At 41.9% G+C, this 25,252-nt stretch overlaps 1 protein-coding gene across 11 annotated transcripts in view; it reads right to left on the reverse strand.

The window, feature by feature from the left end:
• The window catches only part of SIPA1L2 (signal induced proliferation associated 1 like 2), a 232,477-nt gene that overhangs the window by 163,952 nt on the left and 43,273 nt on the right, over positions 1 to 25,252 (reverse strand). For 10 of the 11 annotated variants that reach the window (XM_070055527.1, XM_070055531.1, XM_070055530.1 and 7 more), the window contains exon 2: positions 12,559 to 12,607. The gene's annotated coding sequence lies outside the window, so the exon portion shown is untranslated. Of the gene's footprint in view, positions 1 to 12,205; positions 12,356 to 12,558; positions 12,608 to 25,252 lie in introns of those variants that run through there. The other variant, XM_070055528.1, reaches the window with a different exon arrangement.

A 25,252-nucleotide genomic window follows, 5' to 3' on the forward strand; every position in this document is an offset into this window, starting at 1 on the left:
CACGATGGCCAACGCTAAGTCAGGCTGAAGCCAGGAACCTGGATCATCTTCTGCTGCTTTCCCAGGCCATTAGCAGGGAGTTGGATTGGAAGTGGAACAGCTGGAACACTATATGGATGCTGGTGTTACAGGAGGCGGCTCTATTTGCTATACAAAAGTGCCGACCCCCATCAAACACTTATTAAGTACCTATCATGTCAGGCAAACATATTGTGACTCTTAAGCATTTGCTGAGACAAATAAAAAGTCACTTGGGGGGCCGGGCCAACTTTGAGTGCTGGTTTGAGTCCTAGCTGGTCCACTTCCAACCCAGCTCCCTGCTAATGTGCCTGGGAAGGTAGCAAAAGATGGCTAAAGTCCTTGGGTCCATGCCCCCATGTGGGAGACCCGGATGGAGTTCTAGGCTCCTAGCTTTGACCTGGACCAGCCCCAGCTGTTGCAGCCACCTGGGGAATGAACCAGCAGATAGAAGATCTCTTTCTCTGTAGCACCAGACTTTCAATAATTGATTTAAAAATGTGGGCTTTTTTTAACAGTCAGTTTGGTTTAGATGCTGTCTCCACTGAGTAGTCCTAGGACTGTACCACAATCTCCATGTGAACTGATAGAGAAAACACACTGTAAGATAGAGTCAGTCAAAGAATATGAACCCCCGAACCTTTAAGATAAATGATACAAAAGATCACCATACCCTTCTTGATTTTCTCCCCAGCTCTTTATCATTATCTGCACAGGTAAAAAGGCTGTGGTTTCAGACAAATTTTAAGAAGTCAAATTTCACAAAGACCCGTCTGTCACTATGTGATCAGAATAAGGACTATGTTTGTAGACATTTACATGCCAGATGTTGAATGGTCCCTGCCGTGTACTGATTTATTCAGTAAAACTTGCTAACAAACCCATCAGCATGCAAGAATAACCACAGCACCCACTCAACAAAATGAGACGGGGCAAACACAGTACAAGTAACCGTAATTCTTTCCATATTCAAGAACCCAAACTGGATCTCTTACTCACTACCTTTCAGTGTAGAGCTGGATGTGTGAATACACAGATCACAAGTTCATCCTATGTCCCTCTCCTGTGTGGGGAGACACACACATACATACACATACCCCTCCAGTAACAAGAAATAAAAAACACCAACGAGTAAAACAGCCATTTGCCTATGTCTAGGATAAACAGCCCAATTAACTTGTCCATCATTTCTGCAATATCTATAGATATAAAACAAAAACAGAGATACAATATTTTGCCTTTATTGGCAGGTCCTCCAGTATGACCCTGGGTAAGCTACTTAGCATTGCTGGACTTTGTCCTAAGCATTCAGTGATCCATAGCAATAGCATATCAGAACGATCTTGATGGAAATTCCACTTTCCAGCCCCTCCTTATACCTACTGAGACAAAACCCAGGGTGAGGAGAGGAGGGGAGGGACACATGGAGGCACAGGGAATGGGCCTGGGAAAGGATTTCAGCAAAGGCCTCTGGTGACTCTGGCTATGCAGGTTTGGAAATTATTAAACACTTTCTAGTGCTGGAGGTGAAACAGAGGTCACAAAGCCAACCACAGGAAGCACCCCACCCCGCCAGCTTCTCAGAGAGGTCCTGAGAGAATAACTGTGGCATTAATGAAGAGTAGTTGCTCAGATCACCAACAAATCCCCAAGATGCCTTCGTAGGGATGGGACATTAGAAAAGTACTATTGAGAAAAAGTGGGGAAAATGGGCCACATGAGTTTAGGAAAACCAAGAGGCTCTCACTGACAAGTCTACCTAGATCTATCCTTCCACACTGCAGAAAGCTCAATAGCTCATTTCAGATGCTCATGAAGACCACACACTTGTAAAACCAGCAGAAAGAAGGAGCTGAACACCCTTAGTTTTATCAGAGAAGTGCTCAAAGATAAGTTAAGCATCCATCACCTCACTAAGCACTGCTAAAGAAAATTTTTATTTGGTTAATTGCTTGGATTAAAATTACCTTGGGAATGATCTGCGAAAAGATACGTCCTTTCAGAAGTCAAAACCACACTGTAGAAACTTTAACACACTGTCTATGATAGCATTTTGATGAATGGAGATACAATGAAGGATGAGAAGAATCACAAATAATACCCAGCCTATTGTGTGGACACTTAAAGAACGTCCTAACAGGAGTCCTGTTTTTCCATGGCAGCTATGAGTAACTTACTACTATTTCATCTTAAGGGATTTGATGTATATTTCTGATAATGGATTACAAATCAAGAAATCTGACAGCTATTTCTAAGAACAAGTGTAGGCTGGCGCCGTGGCTCACTTGGCTAATCCTCTACCTGCGGCACCGGCACCCTGGGTTCTAGTCTCGGTTGGGCGCCAGATCCTGTCCTGGTTGCTCCTCTTCCAGTCCAGCTCTCTGCTGTGGCCCGGGAAGGCAGTGGAGGATGGCCCAAGTGCTTGGGCCCTGCACCCGCATGGGAGACCAGGAGGAAGCACCTGGCTCCTGGCTTCAGATCAGCACAGCACGCCAGCCAGAGTGGCCATTTGGGGGGTGAACCAACGGAAAGGAAGACCTTTCTCTCTGTCTCTCTCTCTCACTGTCTAACTCTGCCTGTCAAACAAACAAACAAAAAAACAAATGTAGACAAATAAACATTCAATATTGGCTTCATCTGTTTAATCCACTTGATAATCAGACCTGGTCAAGGGGATCCCCTCAGTGGAGTAAAACAAATTCTGAGACACAGGGCATTTAAGGGATAGAGGGATCTAAGAACAAGAAAATGCTTCACATGCTCACCACCTCTCCACCCCCAGCCCCACTAACTAAGCATATTTTAGCACATTTTAAAAGGAAAAGGAGAAGATAAAAATTAGCAACCTAACAAACACCTGCGAAGCTGTTTCTGGACGGAAGCAGAGCTATGCAGACATCTGGCGTCACCTGTCAGACTGCCAAACCACTGTAGTTTTAAGCTACTCAGATGCTTTCTAAAGAAGAAACAACAACAACAACAAAAATCGTACATGCCTAAACAGTGAGGCGGGTAAGCCTTCTTGTAACTCAGCCCTGTCAGACAGAATACAGCAGCCTCAAAAGGTTCAGCAGCCTTTTTATAAACCTATTGTATGGTGCAGTGCCTAAAAATAGTATGGTTCTGCAGGCAGATCACAAAGAAGAATAACTGCTACATACTAACCTCCGAAACAATAGACAAAGGAATGGAAAAGACAGCCAAAATGTAGTCTCCATCTGCACCTGAGAGCCTGTGGCCACCTCCCTACCTAGATTCCTCCAGGTCCTTTACTCTGGACACGCAGCAGACCAATTCAGCCCACTCAGCCTACACAGTAGAGCACCCTTACAGCAGGCAGGCAGGCAGGCAGATAGGAAACTGAGGCACACTTGCTGGAGTACTTATCGCCACTTCTAATAGATCTTTCTAGCCCCACTGAAATAGACATGAAGCCGATGACTGCACTATAATTAGTGAACATGGCTCTTTCACATTTCCCTCACATGGAAAAAGAGTTCTCAAACCTTCATTGTGAATAGGTAGCACCTGAGGAGTTTAGAAAACCATACATGTCAGAACTTCAGTTTGTAAATATTTTCTTTTAAAGATTTATTTATTTATTTATTTGAAAGTTAGAGATACAGAGAAATAAAGAGAGACAGAGGGAGCGAGATCTCCCAACTGCTGGTTCACTTCCCAGATGGCAGTGACAGACAGGGCTGGGTCAGGTCGAAGCCAGGAGCCAGGAGCTTCATCTGGGTCTCCCATATGGATGGCAGGGGCCCAAACACTTGGGCGATTCTCCACCGCTTTCCCAGGCACATTAGCAGAGAGCTGGATTGGAAGTGGAGTAGCCAGGACTGGAACCAGCACTCATATGGGATGCCAGCTTTGTAGGTGACAGCTTTAGTCACTTTACCCACTACAGCACAATACCCATCCCATTTTTAAAAATATTTATTTACTTATTTGATATTCAGAATCACGGAGAGTGACAAACAGAGGGAGAGAAAGAAAGAGAGCTCTTCTTTCCGCTGGTTTACTCCCCAGATAGCCAATGGCCAAGGTTGGGCCAAGCCAAAGCCAGGAGTTAAGAGCCAGGAACTTCTTCCAGGTCCCCATGTGGGTAGCAGGGGCCCAAGGAGGTGGGCCATCTTTTGTTGCCTTCCCAGGCATATCAGCAGGGAGCTGGATCAGAAGTGGAGCAATTGGACAGGAACCAGTGCCCATATGGGATGCTGGCCTTGCAGACAGTGGCTTTACCCACTATGTCACAAAGGCGGCTCCAGGCATTGGTGTTTTTTTAAAGTTTCTTAAGTGAGCAGCTAGAACCGAGCACCCCTATTGAAAACAACAAAGGCTTTGGAGCAGTCAGGTCAACTGCCTCAGCCAGGGAGGCAGGCAACAAAATCCAGTATGGAGAGGGTGAGCAGCAGGTTCTAAGCCTGCAAAAGACAGATCACTGAGAAGCCAGGTGCATGACCCTTCTAGAGAACAATGCTGGACAGAATAAAATTCAAGTCATGTTACACAGATCCTAGTGTGTAAGAGTGTAAGAAGTGAAAAATTTTAAGCTAAATTTTAACATTCCTCAAGCTCCAATTTTACTTCAGCATTCATTTTCTCAACATATTTATAAAACAGAATTTTGTTGCAGGAACAGGACAAGGCCAAGATGGGAGACGTAAAACAAGTGTGTTACCAACGGGGTTTAGTTGCTTTTTCTTAGATAAAACAAATCAAACAGCTCTATTGGTTGTAACAAGCATTGCCCTTATAGTAAGTTATTATCTCCAGTTTGCTAATATCAAAACTGAGTTTAAGTAAATTGCCAAAAGTTACATTAACAATCTGACAATCTGGATGACAAACCATGTGGCTGTCCAACTCAAAAATTAAGATTTGATCAAAGAAGGCAGTACCTTTCTCTGAAGGGAGGCGAAAACTTCCACTTTGACTATGGCCTTGTCTAAATAAGGTCAGAGTTGGCGAACTCAAGAGGCTCCCATAGCCTTGACAGCTCATGAAAAGAGCCTCGGGTGATTTCTGACGTCATAAAAAAGAGTGTCAATTGTTAAATCAACAACAGGAGTCACTGTGCACTTACTCCCCATGTAGGATCTCTGTCCTTAATGTGTTGTACTATGTGAATTAATGGTAAAACTACTACTCAAACAGTACTTTATACTTTGTGTATCTGTGTAAGTGAAAACTGTTGAAATATTTACTTAGTAAATACTAAGTTGATCTTCTGTATAAAGATAATTGAAAATGAATCTTGATGAAGAATGGGATGGGAGAGGGAGTGAGAGATGGGATGGTTGCAGGTGGGAGGGAGGTTATAGGGGGAAAAGCCGCTATAATCCAAAAGTTGTACTTTGGAAATTTATATTTATTAAATTAAAAAAAAATTAAGGTTCTTTTCTCTAAATTACATCGCGTCTACCATACACATTAGTAAAAAAAAAAAAATTTTTTTCTTTCTGTGAATACACAGGAGCAGACCCAAGGCTCACAGCTAAGCGGCTGGCCTAGAAGCCACTTCCTCAGAGCAGAGCTCCAGCTTCAGCATCACTGTGTAACTTCGACAGGTTCTCTGAGCACCTGGGCCTCCAAGTACCTGCATCCACAGGGTGGGAAGACAAGCGGAACTGCTCCATAGCAGAGGACAGAACCCCTGCAGACTGCTTATAAGAGCTGGACAGAAAGGACTCAGCAAATTCTAACTATGATGGTCACCAGGCTGACTATAAGGAAGAAGCAAAGAAACTTGTTAGTAGAAAATTCAGTATTTTGGATTAACCACAGTTTGCTGCACATGCAAATTATCTTTTCCTTTTCCTCTCCGAGTAAACAATCTTTTACAATGGGAGACCGACAGGCCTTCAGTTGTCTTTCACCTCGGTGTGAAAGACACCAAATGATCTAAGACACCTTACAACTTTGTACACCACGGAAATGCAGGAGGTACAGGGAGTGTGTGAATTTAGAGTGACTCTTGAAAACACACTGGTTCTTCCCAGCCTCTCCCAGACACACTGCCTAATTATCCCGAAAGTGCTTTCACCCAGGAAAAGCTGTTATTTTACCAAAGAATCAAAGACTTACCACTACTGTTCTTCACTGAATGCCTCTTTATGAAACCTCACGCTTATATTTCCTCCTAACAGAGACATTTAAGAAAAAACAAAGCAGAGAAAACAAACCACGCTGAGATTTAACTTACAAAATTACAATGCATTTTGTGAAAAAGCTGAAACTTAACTTATAAATTTACAAGGTGTTTTGTGACAAAAATCTTGCCAGCTTTCAGATCCATGAAGTGAGATTGGTACTGGCAGCTTTTCACTAAGGGCATATACAGAATTGTGTCTTTATAATACCATACTGTGTTTTCCAAACAACAACACTGTAGAAAACTTACACAAAGTCTGGCATTGCATTTTTAACATATGTCATGAGAATTCCTCACATACAGACTTTGGGATTGGTCCCAGGCTCCTCTCAGAGGTCATATGGAATTTTTATCATTTTAAGCAATATTCCCTTAAATATGAGATGTAGTTATGGAAGAGAGAATCCAAAATTTTAATATTCAGGGGCCTGATATTTCAATTAGGTATTCAAGGATGAATGAATCAATTATTCATTTGAGTATAAGAACATACAGTTATTGGTTCATATTATTCTAGTTCATATTCACAAAGTTTTATGAGGATTCTGCTGCTTCTATAGAATATCAGTATGCTTATCTTTCTGCATGACCAATATATGGACATTGGAGGCTATGAATACAATTGTACGAAGTCTTCTTTTTGGTTTATCTCATAATTGCTTGCAGAAAATAAGTTCACACTCTAAGATGTCCGCAATGTAAAACTAACTGGATGACTTGGTCTCTCCATGCCAGAGCGTGATGTTTGGCCCCTCTTGCCGCATCACTGATCAGCTATGTGACTTTGAGCAAACCACTCACCCTCCCTGGGCCTCAGTGTCCTTACTCATGAGATGAGAATAATGAAACCTACTTCAAAGCACTGTGGGAAGATGACACGAGATAAAGTACTAGGCTATGATCTACAATACAGTAAACAGTGTGCAGACAGAGCTGCAATAATGTTAGAAGAGAAAATGGCCTGCAAATATCTTGAAAATGAGGGTGAGTGTTGGCCATCTTCAACTATAAAATGTCTCTTTTGTGTGATCAAACTGATTAGGATTACATTTTGGGAAAACTTGTATGCAATATAATGGGGACAAAGCAAAGCATCATTTAGTCAATTAGCTATAAGTATGGAAACTGGGGGAGAGTCAGCATTATGGCACAGTGGGTTAAACTGCAGCTTACAATGCTGACATTCATATTGAGTGCCAGTCTGAGTCCTGGCTATGGTTGGTTCTGATCCAGTTCCCTTCTAATGTGCCTGGGAAGGCAGCAGAAGATGGTCCAAATACTGGGGACCCAGCCACCCTTACTGGAGACCAGGATGGAGTTTCTGGTTTCTGTCTTTCACATGGCCCACACCTGGCTGTTGCCAACATGTGAGGTGTGAACCAGCAGATGGAGGATCTCTCTCTCTCTCTCTGTGTGTGTGTGTGTGTGTGTGTGTGTCTGTGTGTGTCTGTCACTCTGCCTTTCAAGTGAATGAATGAATGAATGAATACATCTTAAAAACTCCAGAAATTGGAAAAAGGAAAAGAATGTCTAGTTACAAAGAAAAATATATCTTACCTTTTCAATTAAGAAAATAAATTCCAAATATAATTCAGTTCTTTTGAATCTAATTAGCACAAAGCACTCCATGAGAAATCAGAGTGGTAGGCCTAACATATCAGAGTCCAGACCTTACTCTGGTCACAAAATGGGCACAGGTGCTGCAGAAAGTGGGGAGAATGCACCAGGAGACAGCTGACTAATCAGCAGGACTGGAGACGGTACACAAGGACAGAGCGTGGCCTGTGAGCTGGATTTTGCTCAGCCTGCCCCAGGCTCTCAGTGACCCAATTCTTACCCTATGAGGCCATACTCCAAACCACCACCTTATCTCCTTCTACACATATTATTTGCCAGGCACCCTGGAGGTCTCAGAGATCCAGGATCATCTCAGCTCAGTGTATTCCCCTAGCATTCCATGATACCAGAAACTGAACCTTCTATCAGAGACACTTGTGGATATTTGTTCTTTCCACACTAGATTACAAACTCTTGAATAGCAAGGGTTGCCTTTTAATAACCTTGTTTCCCCAGGCGCCTTAGTGAACTCTCCACACACAGGATTCTCCCAATACATACTTACTGAACTCAATCACCCTCAAGCATGCATAGTCACTCTCCCCTGAAGCTTCCCAATTTAAAGATCATCACCCTTTCTAAATATAGCTGGTAATGGGAAATGAAATGAAATGTCTTAAAGCATAATCTGGAGAATGTCTGTGATAACACACGCAAGATTCTACAAGCACTCGTACAAACAAGAAATGAACGTTCAGGAGAGATTTCATATCATCTAAAAGCTTCATATATGGGCAAATGCACTCCCCAATGGTCAAATACCTGATGTAAACATCAAGCACCAGCACAGCTTAGTCTGCTTCCTGACATATCAATCTTGGGAAGAGGCGGCACATGTCTGCTCTAAGCAGGCCAAGGATATCTATCCTACTGCTGTCCCACCCCACCTCCAGCCCCTCAGACAGATTTGACAGTTCTAACATTTCTTCAGAGATTTGGACATGACAATGAGAAACACATCGGCCTGAGAATGTTTTAAGCCAATAGAGATAAATTAGAGCCCTTCAAAAAAGTCCCCTGGAGATCTCACTTTCTACTGGCCTTACAAAACTGGCCAAAAAGGGGGATAGAGGGGCCCAAAGGAAGCCTAACACCATTTGGCCATTACTTGCTTTGATTCCAGAATGGTGGAAGGTAGGAGTTAAAAAGCTGAAAGCAGAAAGGAAGAACAAGATATTTCAGGCATCAAAACAGCACCTTTCTGATAAGAAAATGCCCAAAGAGTTAAAAATTAATACAAAACTTAGAGCCGAAATACAGTTTTTCTATAACACTGTGGTATCAGTTATCTTAGAAAATGCTATTCATCTTTGTAAGCACAGATTTTGGAATTCAGCCCAAATTTTTCTTAGTCACCATCTAATGATAATAATTTGATTTCCTCCAAAAAACAAGTATTCTAATCCTCTGATAAACAAGCTTCTAAGCCTTCATGATAGTTAAGTAAATAAGTCTCAGCTTCCCATAAAAATGAGAACATTAAATGGTAGAATCATTCATACCGGATTATGTAACAAGTCAGTAATTAAACGAGTTGATTACCACCTCAGTTCTGATACTGCTACAATATTGGTAATTTTAACCAATTCCTTACATATAAGATCATTCCAAAAGAGAAAATAAAAGAAACTTAACTTCATTCATAGTTTTTAACATCAGATATGTTGTATTTTGTGATGATATGTAAACACTTTCACATAGGAATCACATTTCTAAGGATTTACTTTAAGGAAATCATTGTGTATGCCTATATGTAGGCATTTTATTTATAACAGTCAAACACTGACAACCATTTAAATGTCCTTCAACAAGGTATTAAAACAAAGTATAATTTACCCACACAATACAACCTCACTCAATACAAAAAAGAGTATACAGGTTGATAAGGAAAAGATGCCTACAATATATTAAGTGAAAATAAAAGCAAATGTACAATATATTTGTTGTTAAAATTAATATTATTAAATAATTCCTTTTTTTAAGTGCCCATGTAGATTTAAAAGAGATCTGTCAACAATGTTTGCCTTTCAGGAGTTAGACCACAGGGAGAGAGTTGTGATCTATTTTACACATTTCTATATAATCTGAACTGAATATACTTATAACTTTGAGAACTAAAGAATAAAATTTTTGACAAAATGATATACACCTAAAATAATGACACATATCAGAAACATTTATAACATAGTGTGTTCTCTTATATCCTTATAACTTTATTTATTGAAATTTCCATAAAGAAATTAATCTGGAGCCTAGGTCCTCCAGATGCACTCTGTCCACACCCAACCAGGAGAAATCCAGAAAGTGTTGCATCCATGCAGCAGCAATTTTCCCACAGTACTCAAAGGCACAGTAAAGGCCTGGTGGTCATCAGCTGGGAGCAGACAGCAAAAGGTATCCCTCCACTGGTCTGTGCTCAGCTTCACAGGGGACCAAGGACAAGCAGGAAGTAAGTCTCTCCTTTAAAACAAATCTAGGTAGCACCCATTTCCTGTATTGAAAATGGTAAGTGTGTCTCCCTACTTTTACTTCTACAGCAGAATTCTCAGGCTCCACTGTTTTCCTTAGCACTTCAGCCAAGTCTTTTGATTTGCAAAGAGGGAACAAGGCTTTTCAGACAGTTTTCTGTTTCTACCACTATTTTCTCAATTCCTATGCTTCTTTCTCAATTTCATTCATAATTTTGGCATTCAAGAGATGTGCACCTCATGTATTTAAGATCTGTAATAAGAAAACATGTGAAGGACTCCAGTGATGTTTAAATGCTTGCCCTTTTAAATCATTTTTAAATGCAAGTGCTCAGGTCACTGACTTCAAAATGTACCAACATACACAGGAGACCGAAGCCCCATAATGTAAAGGTGGGACTCAGCCCCTTGGCTGTCTCCCTTAGTCCAAAGTGTCCTTGCCCGTCCTTTACCAAAAGGAATTCACTGAATTGAGGGAGTGATACAGCTGGCCCAGCAAGATTCTAATCACTGGACTCAAGAAGTCATTTGCTTCTCCAACTGATAAAACCTTGTTGGCCAGTATTGCACAGAGGGATTTGTTTAGGGGAATTCCAGGTCCACGCAGGGAAACTCCGGGTCTGGAGTAGAAGGTAGCTACGGCTTTCGTGTAACCCCCAGCCCAACTGAAGTCCACCGGGCCTTCATGAATTCCCTAAATGGCATGGCATCACCAACCAAAGGAAGATCACCAGCATCACTAACCAACAAGGAACTTGGACACCAGCGGATTATGCACTTCTCAGCCCCAGTTTCAATCTATAAGAATCTTTACCCCTAACTCCTGGAGGAGCCGGGGTATTAAGTAATTGCAGATCAGTCCCTTGCTCTGCACGACCACTCCAATGTCAGTGAATGGCTTTCTGTGGGGCAGGCAAGCAGACCCAGGTTTGGGGATTCTACAGCAACACCTCCAAATAGTCTGGGATGTTGTTTGGGAACACATCCAAGACAAAGGCTGTGGAAATAAAGATGATCAAAAGGGAATCTTTCCCTAGACTGGATCCTGGATGGAGGGAGGACTGGCACTGTAAGGACATGTTAGGTCAGATGACAGAAATCTGAACACAAACAATAGGCTAGATGTAATAACTCAATATTAAATTATCTAAAGTTATCTGGACTGTTGTTAGCAAAGAAAGAATGTCTCTTAGGAAAGACACTGGAGCACTTAGGGGCACTAAAGTTATCATGTATGTAACTCTGAGAAAACTGTGCATGGGCACATATGTGTGCGCATTTGTATAGAGAGAAAATGAAAGAGAGGTTGGGAACTCATGTTTGACAACCCAAGACCAGAGACCAAATATGTGTGGTTACTTTTGTCAGGGCACCTTCACAGAAAATTATTTTCTGCTACTACAGAAAATGAACTACTACAAACACATACAAATAAGGGAGCAGCACTGCCTCTACTCTCTGGCTGAGGAAGGGGTTCAGGGGACAGTGCCCTGGGCCCCAGGCACAGCCAGCCAGAGCTTGCCCCACCAAGGTCCTCCATCACCCTCCTCACAACAGCTCCTTGCAGCATGTCCAGGACAGGCTCACGCATCAGGTTACACTCCTCCCAGCAGGGCTGTCTTTGCGCAGTCCTAGTCCCACAGATACACTCACATTTTGTTTGCCTAAACCAAGGAGCATTCCATGGAGGTATATCTTAACCAATTATAGGAAGCACATCCCTTTAAACTCATTAAAACATGCACACAGAGACTTGTTAGTGACTCCCTTTGAAACCCCTAACTTAAGGCAATTCCAGTTCAAATAGGCTTTCTTACAATGCTCCGCAGTGTTGCTAAGGAGGGTGAAAAATCAAAACATTCAACTCATCCATCAAAAGGAACCGACACAACCTTTTATTTTTTAAATAATATTTGAGAGACACCAAAAAAAATCAAATTCCCACCTTCTGGTTCACTCTCCAAATACCCGCAACAGCTGAGACTGGGTCAAGGTTGGGAACTAGGACCACAATCCAGGTCTCCCACATGAGTGGCAGGAATCCAATTACTTAAGCCAATAACTGCTGCCTTCCAGAGTCAGCACTGGCAGTGATCTGGAGTCAGGAGACAGATCCAAACACAAGGTATTCTGATGTGGGACACAAGCCTCTAGTTTTTACTAAGTTAAACGCCCGCTCCCAAAGGTTTACTTTAAAAAAAAAAAAATAGCATTAAGGAGACACGAAAGTCCAGTTTAAAAATTAAACAATGATCTGGAGTTAGTATGAGTATGCTGCTGCCATGCTAGCAGACTTACCTGAGGGGAAGAAGAGGTGGCTCCTACTCACATACCCTGGAGCAAGAATCTATAAGAAAAGAAAAGAAAGAGATCCTGTTCAGGCTTCCAGAAAAACTCTTGAACAGCTTTCAAAATGTGGTCTGAGGACCTCTGGATAGCCCTGAACCACTCCAGGAGTTCATAAGGGCAAAACCACGATACCAAGATATTATCAACCTTTTCCACTCTCCTTCTCTTACCGGGTACAAAGGAGTTTTCCAGAGGCTGAGTGACATGTGATAGTACAAAAGACAGAGGGAAGAAATAGGTAAGGAATCCAGCTGTCTTCTCTTAATCCAGATCGCAAAGAAATTTGCAAAAGTATAAAACAAGGCCATTGTGTTCATTAATTTTTTTTGTTTTGGAAAATAGTTATTTTTATAACATATTTTTATTATAAAATAATTTACTGACATTTATAAATATTTATAAACTCTTCAGTTTTAATTATAATATGGTAAGCATCAATAAAGAAAAGCTACATAATCAAAAGCTCTTTGAGACCCTAAATCTTTCCTTTATTATTTTTGATTGACAAATATTGGTACATATTTATGGAGTACAGTATGATTTTCATACAAGTGTAATGATTAGATCATGGTAATTAGCACATTTCAGGTCTATAAACTGTGCTGGGAATATTCAAAATCTTCCTACTATCTAATTTAAAATATATACTTAATTATGTTACCCACAGTTATCCAACTGTGCTATAGAAATTTATAAGTTATTCTTCCTTATCCTTGAATAATTTTTAAGACTATCAAAGGCCCTAATACTAACAAATCTGAGGCCTGCTGCTCCACGTATCTATTTTGGTACTAAATTCCATTAACCCGCATCTGCTTTTTAATGAAACAACAATGCTCAAAATTAGCGATGAAGTGCTATTGAATGGACATCAAGAAATTTATCCTTCAATTCCATTTTCCAGGAACTTTTTTTTGAAGGACTCTCCCATTTATTATTTTCAAACTCACAACGTTTTAAAAAAATGAAATAAAACCATCAGCCTTTTCTCCTTCCTGGATACAAAAACCTCTACTCTAAGAGACCGGTTGCTAGTTCCAGGTGAATCACTAAATGCAGGTAGGTTTGGCTCCGAAGATCATGATCTTTTCAATACTTTTTCAAAAAAATACTAATTTTAAGGATTACTAACTTGATAGTGCATGGTCTTAAAACATAACAATGTGGAATATATAGCCAGACAAAACTATATGAAAATGGGTTTATAAAGACAGTATGACCCTAAATCCTAGCAAAATCCCCCATTCTGCTCACTATAAAAGACCCCAGTAAGAGACAGTGTCAGTTTTCACCTGATGCTCCCGTATAATATCAATAGTGCCCATTTCACTTTGAAAGGTGATAGAGGATCACCAAAAAGACTATATCCAGGCCGGCGCCACGGCTCAGTAGGCTAATCCTCTGCCTTGTGGCGCTGGCACACTGGGTTCTAGTCCCGGTCGGGGCGCCAGATTCTGTCCTGGTTGCCCCTCTTCCAGGCCAGCTCTCTGCTGTGGCCAGGGAGTGCAGTGGAGGATGGCCCAAGTGCTTGGGCCCTGCACCCCATGGGAGACCAGGAGAAGCACCTGGCTCCTGCCTTCGGATCACTATCCACTCTGCCTGTCAAAACACAAAAACAAAAGACTGTATCCAGTCTCCAAAAACTCATCCTGCTAAATTTGTCTCAATTTTTATGTATCTTTATGAATCACTAATAGGCCCTCAATCGCCACTGAATTTAAAGATTATATGCAGGGATAAGAGCAGAGAAAGAAATTCTCACTGACAACTTTTGTAGTCAATACTGCCAACTCTGTGCTTAAAAGATTTAAAGCATAGCATAGTATATTCCTCCAATCAATAAGTAAAAACAGAAAAAGGGTCCAGCACTGTGGCACAGTGAGTAAAGCCACCTGCTGCAGTGCCATCATCCCATACGGGCACCATTTCAAGTCCCAGCTGCTCCACTTCCAGTCCAGCTCCCTACTAACAATCCTGGGAAAGTAGAGGAGGCTGCCCCAAGTGCTTGGGCCCCTGCACCCACAGGGGAGACCCAGAAGAAGCTCCTGGTTCCTGATTTCAGACTGACCCAGCTCCAGCTGTTGTAGCCATTTGGGGATTGAACCAGCAGATGGAAGACCTCTCCCCAGCCCCTTTCTCTTACCCCTCAACTCCTTTAAATAAATAAATAAATAAATATTTTTTAAAAAAACAGAAAACAATAGAAACTAAACACAGCAATACCATATGATTCAGCAATTCCATTTCTGGGCATATATCCAAAAGAAGTTAAAGCAGGGTCTTGAGATATCTATATGCCCATGTTCACAGCCGTTTTAGTCACAACAATCAAAAGATGAAAACAACACAAGTGCCCAGTGACAGATAAATACACAAGCAAAATGTGATGTATACATACAGTGGAATATATATTTAGCCTTAAAAAGGAATGAAACTCTGCCATATGGTACAATGTGAATGAGCCTAGGAGGACAACTATATTTTAAAATTTTTATTTATGTATTTTATTCCAAAGGCAGAGGAAAAGAGAGAGGGATAGAGAGGGATAAGAGAGAAATACTGATCCCCCATTGGCTAGTTCATTCCCCAAATGCTGGGCTGGGCCAGGCCAGAAATGGGAGATAGAAACTCTATCTAGGTCACTTGCCATGGGCATCAGAGACCCAATTACTTAAGTCATCAACTGCTACCTATCAAAGACCAGTAGCAGAGCCAGGATTCGAATCCACTCCAATATGGGATGGCATCCCAGGTTGCATCTTAACCACTAGGCCACACACCTGCTCCCAAACATTAAAAGATTCTGATTAAATGAAGGTCCTAGAACAGTCAAATTCATAGAGACAGAAACTACAACTATGGTTGCCCGGGGCTCTGGTTGGGGAGATCAGGAATAATGGTTTAACAGACACAGAGTTTCTGTGTTCAGATTAAACAGTTCCTAGGGATGGATGGTGGTGATGATTGCCCAACAATGTGAATGTACTCAATATCAATGACCTGCCTATTTGACCTCAATACAAATAAAAACACCCCAAAGTATCAATATTGTGGGACATCTTATTTGATATTCAATCTTCACTAGTTTACTAAGTTTATGCAAACATGCACCCATCCATCCTTTCACCACGCCACCTACTCTCACTAATCATATCCTGGTTTTCAACTACTGTGCTAGAACAGAGGATACAACTAGCACATAGTAACCTCTGCCGTGGAAGATATCAGCATGGAACCAGATATAACTCTAGGCAGACTAACCAGCACCACGGGGAAGCCGACATAGGGGCTGTTATTGTACTACATATGATAAATGTCTCCAGCAAACAACACTTGATCTTTTATAAACAAACAAAACCCTCAAGTCTTCTGAGTGTCAGTAATTTTCAGTTATGGGATCTCCTTTTTCACTTCCCAGGGGGTATTTTGCACTGTGTTTTTCATGTAGATCCATTATTACACCCTCAATTTATCAGAGGACATAAATTATAAGAGTCCTGCTAATTAACCCATGATTGGATACTTTGTGGGTAATGTCTCTTCTCCAGGACAGACCCCTTCAGTTATGCTGTATTTCCCCAACACAAAGAACACACTCTGGAAAAGGCGCTTTTCCTTCCTTTCATACAGCAAACATCCCGTAAACAATTAATGCTCCACTCCTTTAACTGATTGCTTTTGTTTACTGACAGGAAAGGAAACCACAAATTCTCCAAGTAGCCATAGGGACTCCAGAGTCTGGCTTCATTTCCTACTGAGCAGGTGGTTTATATGAGGCAACTGGTTATTGTATTTTAACCTTGTTCTGACTTTAGGGGAGGGGCAGTGGGCTTTCAGCAGAACAAAGTCTTCTCAGGCAACCGCACAGGGGCCAGGGGTTGGGCACAGCGAGGGGCTCTCCCCTGCTCCTGGTCCTCACTGAGGGACCAGGCCCCTCATGCTCCAACAGGAAGCTCTGCGGGAAACCTTGACTTCCAGACAGACACCCGTCTGGCCCTTTGTTCTTCCCAGCAGGTTCCTCAGCTGCTTCCCCAGCAAAAAGGGGGTCTGAGAAAGTGAAGGTGAACATTTTCTTTCCACCAAAAAGGATAAAAAATTTCCATCTACCTCTGTTCCTCCACTCACTGCTGGGGAGCCTTGCTAGTATTAAGGAAAGCCAGCACTAAAGAAAGATTATTTTCTGCTTTATTTTTTTTTGGTTTTTTGGTTTTTGTTTTTGTTTTTTTATAAAGTGATAAGGCTTTATTGGGGATAGGGCAGCTATCAGAACGGAAGGGAGAAAGAGTGCCTAGTCACTCGGACTTGGGGGAGAGTGAGGTTACATGGTTGTTTTCTACTTTAAATATAGGAGTGGTATTTGGTGCAGCAGTTAAGACTTGGGGTGGGACCTAGCATCCCATAAAGAAGTACCTCATTTCATTCTTCTGAGATCTAGAAAAATATGATGCTAAAATTCATATGGAAACACTAGCGACCTCGAATGGCTAAAACAATCTTAAACAAAAACAAAGTCGGAGGCAGCACAATACAAGATTTTAAGACATACTACAAGGCATTTATTATCCAAACAGCCTGGTACTGGCATAAAAGCAGAGAGATAAACCAATGGGACAGAATAGAAACCCCAGAAATCATTCCACACATCTACAACCAACTTATCTTTGACAAAGGAGCTAAAAACAATCCCTGGAGAAAAGACAGCCTCCTCAACAGATGGTGCTGGGAAAACTGAATCTCCACATGCAGAAGTATGAAACAAGACCCATATCTACACCTTATACAAAAATCAACTCAAAATGGATCAAGGGTCTAAATCTATAACCAGATACCACCAAAATACTAGTGAAGAATATTAAGGAAATCCTTTAAGACATTGGCATAGGTAAAAACTTCTTGGAAAAGACCCCAGAAGCATAGGCAATCAAAGCCAATAGACAAATGGGATTACATAAAGGAAAGAAGCTTCTATACTGCAAAGAAGACACTCAACAAAGTGAAGAGACAACTGACACAATAGGAGAAAATACTTTCAAACTGTCCAACTGAAAATGGATTAATATCCAGAATCTATAGAGAGCTCAAGAAACTCAACCACAACAAAACAATCCAGATTTGGAACCAAGTATCAACACACTGTAAAGGAGGAGACCTCTGGAAGGATAGTGCTGGGCAGCAAGGGGGAAGGAGCCAAACTTCAGCTGGGTTGAGCCAAGTGGGTAAGAAAAGGCCTCACAGAGCAGGGGACAGTGGAGCTCAACCGAAGTAGGGATTGTGGGGTGAGGGCAAACTACATCTCCATCACCTGTCAAATGTCAGCAAGGCGGCTGTCACCTGTTCAGCTCTCAAGACAGGACATGCTTTACTGCATCCAAGCCCAATGTGAACCAGGGAGAATCCAGGACCTGGATGCCATCTCATATCTCACAGAGCACTCTCAGCCTGACACCTCCGTATCTCACAGAGCGTCCTCTCAGCGTAAAACAGTCTGTTCTCAGTGTAGACCCCAGACGGCCAGCGGTAAGGTCAGATTCATGACCACAAACACAGCACTCAGCACCACGCTCTGCACTTTAAAAGCACCTGAGACACACTTTCCAGAAGATGAAAAGAAAGGAAGGAGAAATCAGTCAAAAAAGACTGGTTCTTCATGGAGACTGAAAACCTGCTAAAAACAAGAACACAGGAGCCCAGCACAGCACAGGGCATATGGTGCAGACTAAGAAAGAAACAACTGTTGAAAAGAGGAGGCAGCCATCTCCCTAAGGGAGATGCACAGAACAGGCTGTACCATGTGAAACCAGCAGTGTTCAGCGACTTTTGACTCACAAAAGTCAAATAACATCTGATTCTCCTCGTGAGCTCCCCTGCTCCACACATACCTCTCTCCGACACTTGATTTGTTACAGCCTGAGCTTTAGCCCCAGCCACATGCCCTAACAGCTCACTGACACAGGAATGGCCCACAGCATCTCTAAGTCAGTGTGCAGAAGACAGCGTCGGCATCCTTCCTGATAACCTCCCTCCCCGACCTGGGCTCCCTACCTCAACTAACAGCTCCAAACCTCTCCTCTTCCCTCTTCTGCTGCTGCTGCTGCATACCACAGCGGCTACAGGTTCCGTCTTCCCTGCATACCCTTCCCACACCGCTTCTTCTGGTTCTTAACTCAGCCATCTCTACTCTTCATGCAGTGCTGTCCCCTGGACCACTCAAGACACTCCATTCCCTTAGCTCAGTGACTAGTTCAGGGATGAGGCAGAGCGAAGCAAAGTCCTGTAAAGTCTTCTTGAGATCTTGGGAAGTTCAGTACTGCTGAAGGTACCAAGCGAAGGTGATGTGGGTGGGGCTGCTGGCTGCCATCTTGCCAATCACATGGGAAGAGCTGGCATGCAGAACTCAGCAAAGTAGAAGGCGAAGCCAGGATACTGAAAGCGGCCCTGAGGTGATGTCTGAGCCCCTGGATCTAACAATGTCTAAAGCATGCTACCCCTATGCATCCTATTACCTGAGCAATACTTTCCTTCTTTTTTTTTTTAATTTATTTTTTGGGGGGCGTAACTTAGTTTCAGTTGGATTTCTCGTACTCATAACCAAGATTCAACATGAATGCGTCTACTCAAAACTATACCATTCACAACTTAAACCTCAAAATGGTCATAAAATAACCCCATATTATAGCCCCAAGCAGCTTTCTAATTCTACTTCCCTACTTGGTAGTCACAATATCCATTAAATGATCTTTCCAAAATGCATGTGCCCTGAAGCTTCCTGTCCCTGTCCCTTTTTTTAAGATATTTTCATCACCCAGAATCTCCAGCATCCTTCACAGCCTCAAAGGTCTTCACCCCTTCAGATATTTCCAGAAGGAAAAATGGCAGAAGAAAAATTTCCTAGATAGAAACTGTATTTTGCTCTCTACTTGCCTTTTTTTTTTTTTTTTAAGATATATTTTGTTTATTTAAGAGGCAGAGCTACAGAGAGAGGGAGAGACAGAAAGAGGTATTCTATCTGCTGCTTCACTCCCCAAGTGGCCACAAAGGTCAGAGCTGAGCCGAACTGAAGCCAAGAGCCTGAAGCTTCTTCCAGGTCTCCTACGTGGGTGCAGAGGCCCAGGCACTTGGACCATCTTCTACTGCATTCCCAGGCCATCAGCAAAGAGCTGGACTGAAAGAGGAGCAGCTGGGACTCGAATTGGAGCCCTTATGGGATGCTAGTACAACAGGCAGAGGCTTAATGCCACAGTACCACTGCCCCCTACTTCCTTTCTACAATAGGAAATTAGTTGCAGTTTTGCTGTAACACTTGTCAGCCAGTCTCTTATGTGATTTCTTTATAGATATATCAGCTACCTTCAATTGGGAGCATTTAAAGGGCAGAAGCTTTAGCATAATAAGTAATCAATAAATATGTAGTAAAATGAATACTCATAAGCAGGTGACCTTCTTGCATTCAAAAAGCACTTACTGCTGCTGCCATCACAATTAATTCAATGTCTTCATCCTTGTCCCATAAATGTATTACATTAACTATTTTCCAAGTTTCTAAGAGTAAATATATTACTGTGACTATTGGGATGGTTTTGATGCATATAGGAAATTCTTTGGCTCTTTCAGTATTTCCTATAGGCAAAATAGTAAGGAGTACTATTCAAGAACCAATACAGCCTTGTCCTCATCTGTAGAAATGGTCACAGCGTCACTACAGGATGGTACAGACCTTACAGGATCACAGGTGAAGAAGTTGTTCCCATCTAAGTGAGGGGGGAGGGAAAAGACACAGCCCAAAGGTTCAGAATTTTGCATAAGTGAAAACTGAGCAAAGATAATCTTTCTTCTCTAATCTTTGCTCCATTCCTTCCTCTCTCGCTTCAGAAACTTCTTCCCACTGCTATACAGCTTGGTACCTGAAGCCCTGTGCTCACATAAAACAGTGAAGTAGAACAATGAAACAGTACAAAGAGAACAAAAGAGGAGGGAAGCCAGTCCTCATTCTCCACAACAAGGTTCCCAGGAAGAAAGAGGATGCTAACAGTGCTGACACTGAGCATGAAAATCAAAGGGCTGACTGCAACAGCAGAAAGTAAAGCTGCAGGTTTGGTAATAATGCAGTGACTGGCTTGTAAACACTCCATAAATGCCTGCTCAACTGAATTAAGTATTTCACAGCTTGAAGCAGGAAAGACATGATGAGCAAAACTGGAAAAGATAGTACTCTTCTTCTGTAAAGATATTAACAGCAATAAAAGGAAACCTGTGTAGGGGAACAGAGTTAGAACAGTTCAAAACAAAGGGGCAACACCAAAAGATGGTATGCTTTATTTAGCTTGGCTTCATCAGCTAACCCTGAAAACCCCCATGGGAAAGCAAAACATAAGACTGCGTTCCCCCTGAGGACCAAGCCTGTCATGCTGTACAGTGAGAGGGTTTTGTGGGGTGGGGGGTGGCTTCAGTATTGCCCACTATACACTGGTGCATTCTCAAGGACCATGTGGGTGTGTCAGGGTCACAGAGAATTCAATTAAAAAGACATTTATAAAACAGAATGACTAGGTTTTTTTCACACATATCTTCCAGAGCCGGTCTCCAATAATGTCTTTATTAATAGTTTATTTAGACAAGTCCATCATCACCACAATGCCCCTGTGACCAGTGACTACTAATGGAAAGATCAGTTGCAGGGGACCTGACCTCACTTCAACAGATTCCACAAGACCTACTTCCAACCTGGGTGTGCCAGGCTCAAAGGCAAGGTCCCTCGCATAACCACACAAAACCAGAAAGCTGAAGAGAAAAATAAAATGGGGCAAAGTATCAACTCACAAATAACCAGCTATCCTGAATGACTTATATTTATGAAATAAAACAACAAAACAAAGTGGTAGCTCTAAACCAAATTAGTCCTCACTATCATCAAGATAAACTTTTTTTGAAAGGAAGAACCAGAGGAAAGCATTGATATGAAATGACAAGGTATTGTCAGCATGAAAGCTTTCTCTTGAGCTACCCTGGGGAAGCACACTTTTCATTTCTCATACATACCTGGTCACAATGAAAAAAAACACTGGGAAAATAAGAGTGAATGATAGCCTTTGTCACAAACAGCAGACTCAATTACATAACCAACTCGATGCTGCACCTTTACACTGGGCACATTCCCACTGAAGGAAAAAGCACAAGCCAGCTGTTACACTAATCAAAAAGCTTGCCATGATTATTTTGGAGTGTGCCTACACAGCTGGTGACAAGGACTTGGGTGGAAATAGGAAACAGACATTTTAGAGCAAGAGTGATGTGGTATAACTAGTTAAAGTTTAAGTGAGCTGGAACTCTCACATCCTGCATAATGATGCTATCTCATTAATTTGATCTGATACACTCATCTTCCCAGTATGCAGCTATCGCATCTAGGACCAGAGAGCATGCTCAGACCCTATTCTTTTGGCATAGTCAATTGGGATATCACTCCCTTCCTTATAAAAAGAAGTGGCAGGCCAGAAAGAACTCTCTTAATGCTATGGACCTTTCTCAGAAGTACTGCTCCAGTTTTCTCTTTCCACCACGGAAGGCAGTAACACACACTTCCTCTTCCACAAAACTCTGACAGACCCTTCCCACTTTCCTGCTCTTCCACTCTGATGGACCTTCCCAATTACAGGTACTGTTTTCAGTCTTTCTTTTCTCTCTAGTTTCCATGCAGTTCTTTGACCCACTCACATTGGCTATTTCTCAGTGTGGGGCAGCACACACGTGCATGTGAATGTATGTGTATTCCCTCACTGCCAAGTAAGCTCTGTTCCTATTAACACATGATACCACTCTCTGCTCAGTATTCCTATCTCTGCAGGAGGCAAGAACAGGGATTAAAAAAATTAATATATTCATCGCCAACATCAACAGCACCTAGAGAAAGTGATGATACCACAGTGTGGGGGAATGGGAAGAACTGTTCAGCAACTTTATTGCTTTTATAATACCAAAAAATTTATCTTGATGAATCTTTACCCACCAACACAAAATCAATTTGATTTGTTTTTTAAAAAACACCAAATTTATATACCAATTACCTTCAATCTAATTGTATAAACTATTAATTTATGAGTAACATATCAGGCAGATGTTCAGGATATCAGCAGTTGTTCAAGGTACAGAAGCTGATGCCTCAGTGAAGATCCCACGCTTCAGTAACTCAATTACACATCCATCATACCTGCCCCCACACATCTATTACACACTATCTCAGTCCATTCTGTGCCACCTTTAACAGAATACTACAGACTGGATCATTTATAAACAGAACTTTACTTGGCTCACAACTCTGGAGGCTAGGAATTCCAAAACCAAGGGGCCATATCAAGTGAGGGCCTTGCCGTGCTGTACCTGGCAGAAGGTATTACCTAACCAGACAGGTGAATGCACTCTTGTAAGAAACTCACTCCAAAGATAACATTAAACCATTGGTCATCTCTTAGAGCTCTCACCTCTTAATACTGTTGCTCTGGAGATTGAGTCCACAACACATGAAATTTGGAGGACGTGTTCAAACCACAGCACATACATGGAGCAGGTAATCCAATTCTGTAACCTTCAGTGAATATAAATCAAGTCTAGTTTCTGTTTCATTTAGTATCTTCCCCAAATAGCTTAAAGCAACAGTTCTCAAAAAGCATGGACCAGGGCCGGCACTGTGGTACAGCGGATTTATGCCCTGGCTTGAAGCGCCAGCATCCCATATGGACACCAGTTCGAGACCCAGCTGCCACACTTCCAGTTCAGCTCTCTGCTATGGCCTGGGAAAGCAGCAGAAAATGGCCCAATTCCTTGGGCCCCTGCACCCATGTGGGAGACCTGTAAGAAGCTCCTGGCTCCTGGCTTCTGATCGGCACAGCTCCGGCCAGCCGTTGCAGCCAACTGGGGAGTGAACTATCGGATGGAAGAACTCTCTCTCTCTCTCTGTGTGTGTGTGTGTGTGTGTGTGTGTGTAACTCTGACTTTCAAATAAATAAATAAATCTTTAAAAATAAATAAATAAATAAACTATGAAACCTGTTCGGGGCCTCAAAGGTCTTCAACTGGTGTGGAAGGCCAAACCATTTTGGAATAATTTAAAGATGATATCTGCCCTTTTCACAGTACTGGTGGTACAAAAACAATAGTGTGTATAAACATAGACATCTGAGCACAAAGCAAGGCAATGGAACCAGACTGGTTGTCACACCACACAACTGTAGTTAGGATAAACAAAAAGCCCTTCTCACTTACTGTCCTTGATAAAGAAGTAAGGATAATTAATTTATTAAATCGTGACTCTTGAGCCTGCACTTTTTACTCCTCTGTGTAATGGAAGGGGAAGCCTTTCTACAGCATATGGATGCCTGTCCCTGAGGGGCAGCACCATGGGACGGACCAGTGAGGTGAAGGGGCTGCTTTTCCCACTGGTCAATAACATCCAAACAATGTTTATTCAGACAAGGCTATCGGACAAGTATTTTAAAGAATAGTTTAAAAAAAGGGGGGCGGGGAGGCAGGCACGTGGCACAGTGGGTTAAGCTGCCACTAAGGACCACATGCAATTTAGGAGTATGGGTTTGAGTCCCAGCTGCTCTGCTTCCAATCTATCTTCCTGCTAATGCATTCTGGGAGGCAGCAGATGATGGCTTAGGTGCTTGTCCTTTGTCACCCATGTGGAAGATCAGAATGGAATTCCAGGTCATTTGAACAGAGTTCCAGACTCTGTTCTTGGATTTGGCCAGGCCCAGTCCTGGCTGTTGTGGCCGCTTGGGTAGTAAATCAGCAGATGGAAGGTATCCCTCTCTCCTTCCCCTCCTCTCTCTCACTCTGCCTTTCATATAATATGAAAATAAACATTTTCAAAAATGGAACAAAACAGGTCTGTTTTGAAGGGAAATAACATTCAGGCTTTTATGTAAAAATGAGTCCTCCAAAGTTTATATTATCCACTGTGACTACGACATCTTCCCTATACTTAACATTACCCTGGAAACGTGATATTTTGATAGTGTAGCATGAAAAGTATCAAAATTAGGGAGATTTCTCCAATAATCAGTACATGATATTCAAAATAATACAAAGAGGAGAATTTTAGAAGTTCATAAAGATGGTTTTAGAATCCGCATATTAACTTGGCTAGTATATTATCAAAGAAGATCCACAATTATCTAAAAGGAAATTAAAATACTCCTCCCTGCTCCAACTACAAATCCATGAGAGGCTGGATTTTATTTGGCTGGATGGCAACCAAAACAACTTATCACAACAGACTGACTCCAGATGCAAAGACAGAAAGCCAGCTGTCTCTCATTAAACAGATATTAAAGACATTTTCAAAAAAATAATAAAACATACTTATCATTAAGTGCTTCTGTTTGGAATTATTTTCATAGAAGTATTAATTACTTATGCTAACAGGTAATGAGTATATTAGCTATTTTAGATTTATGACTGATTTCTAAGAATCTCAACTTTTATTTCTGATATGACAAATGAGGATACAGTCCATATCCGCAACAGCTCTTAGCTGCCCTCGGTAATTTTAGAAGTATAAAAAAGACCTGAAACTAAAATGTTTGAGAGCTATCTGAAAGAAGAATTAATGCGGCAACTCCCACAAGGAAACATTGGTGTAGGT

Source organism: Oryctolagus cuniculus, chromosome 13 (assembly GCF_964237555.1).
Source record: "Oryctolagus cuniculus chromosome 13, mOryCun1.1, whole genome shotgun sequence".
NCBI lineage: Eukaryota > Metazoa > Chordata > Mammalia > Lagomorpha > Leporidae > Oryctolagus > Oryctolagus cuniculus.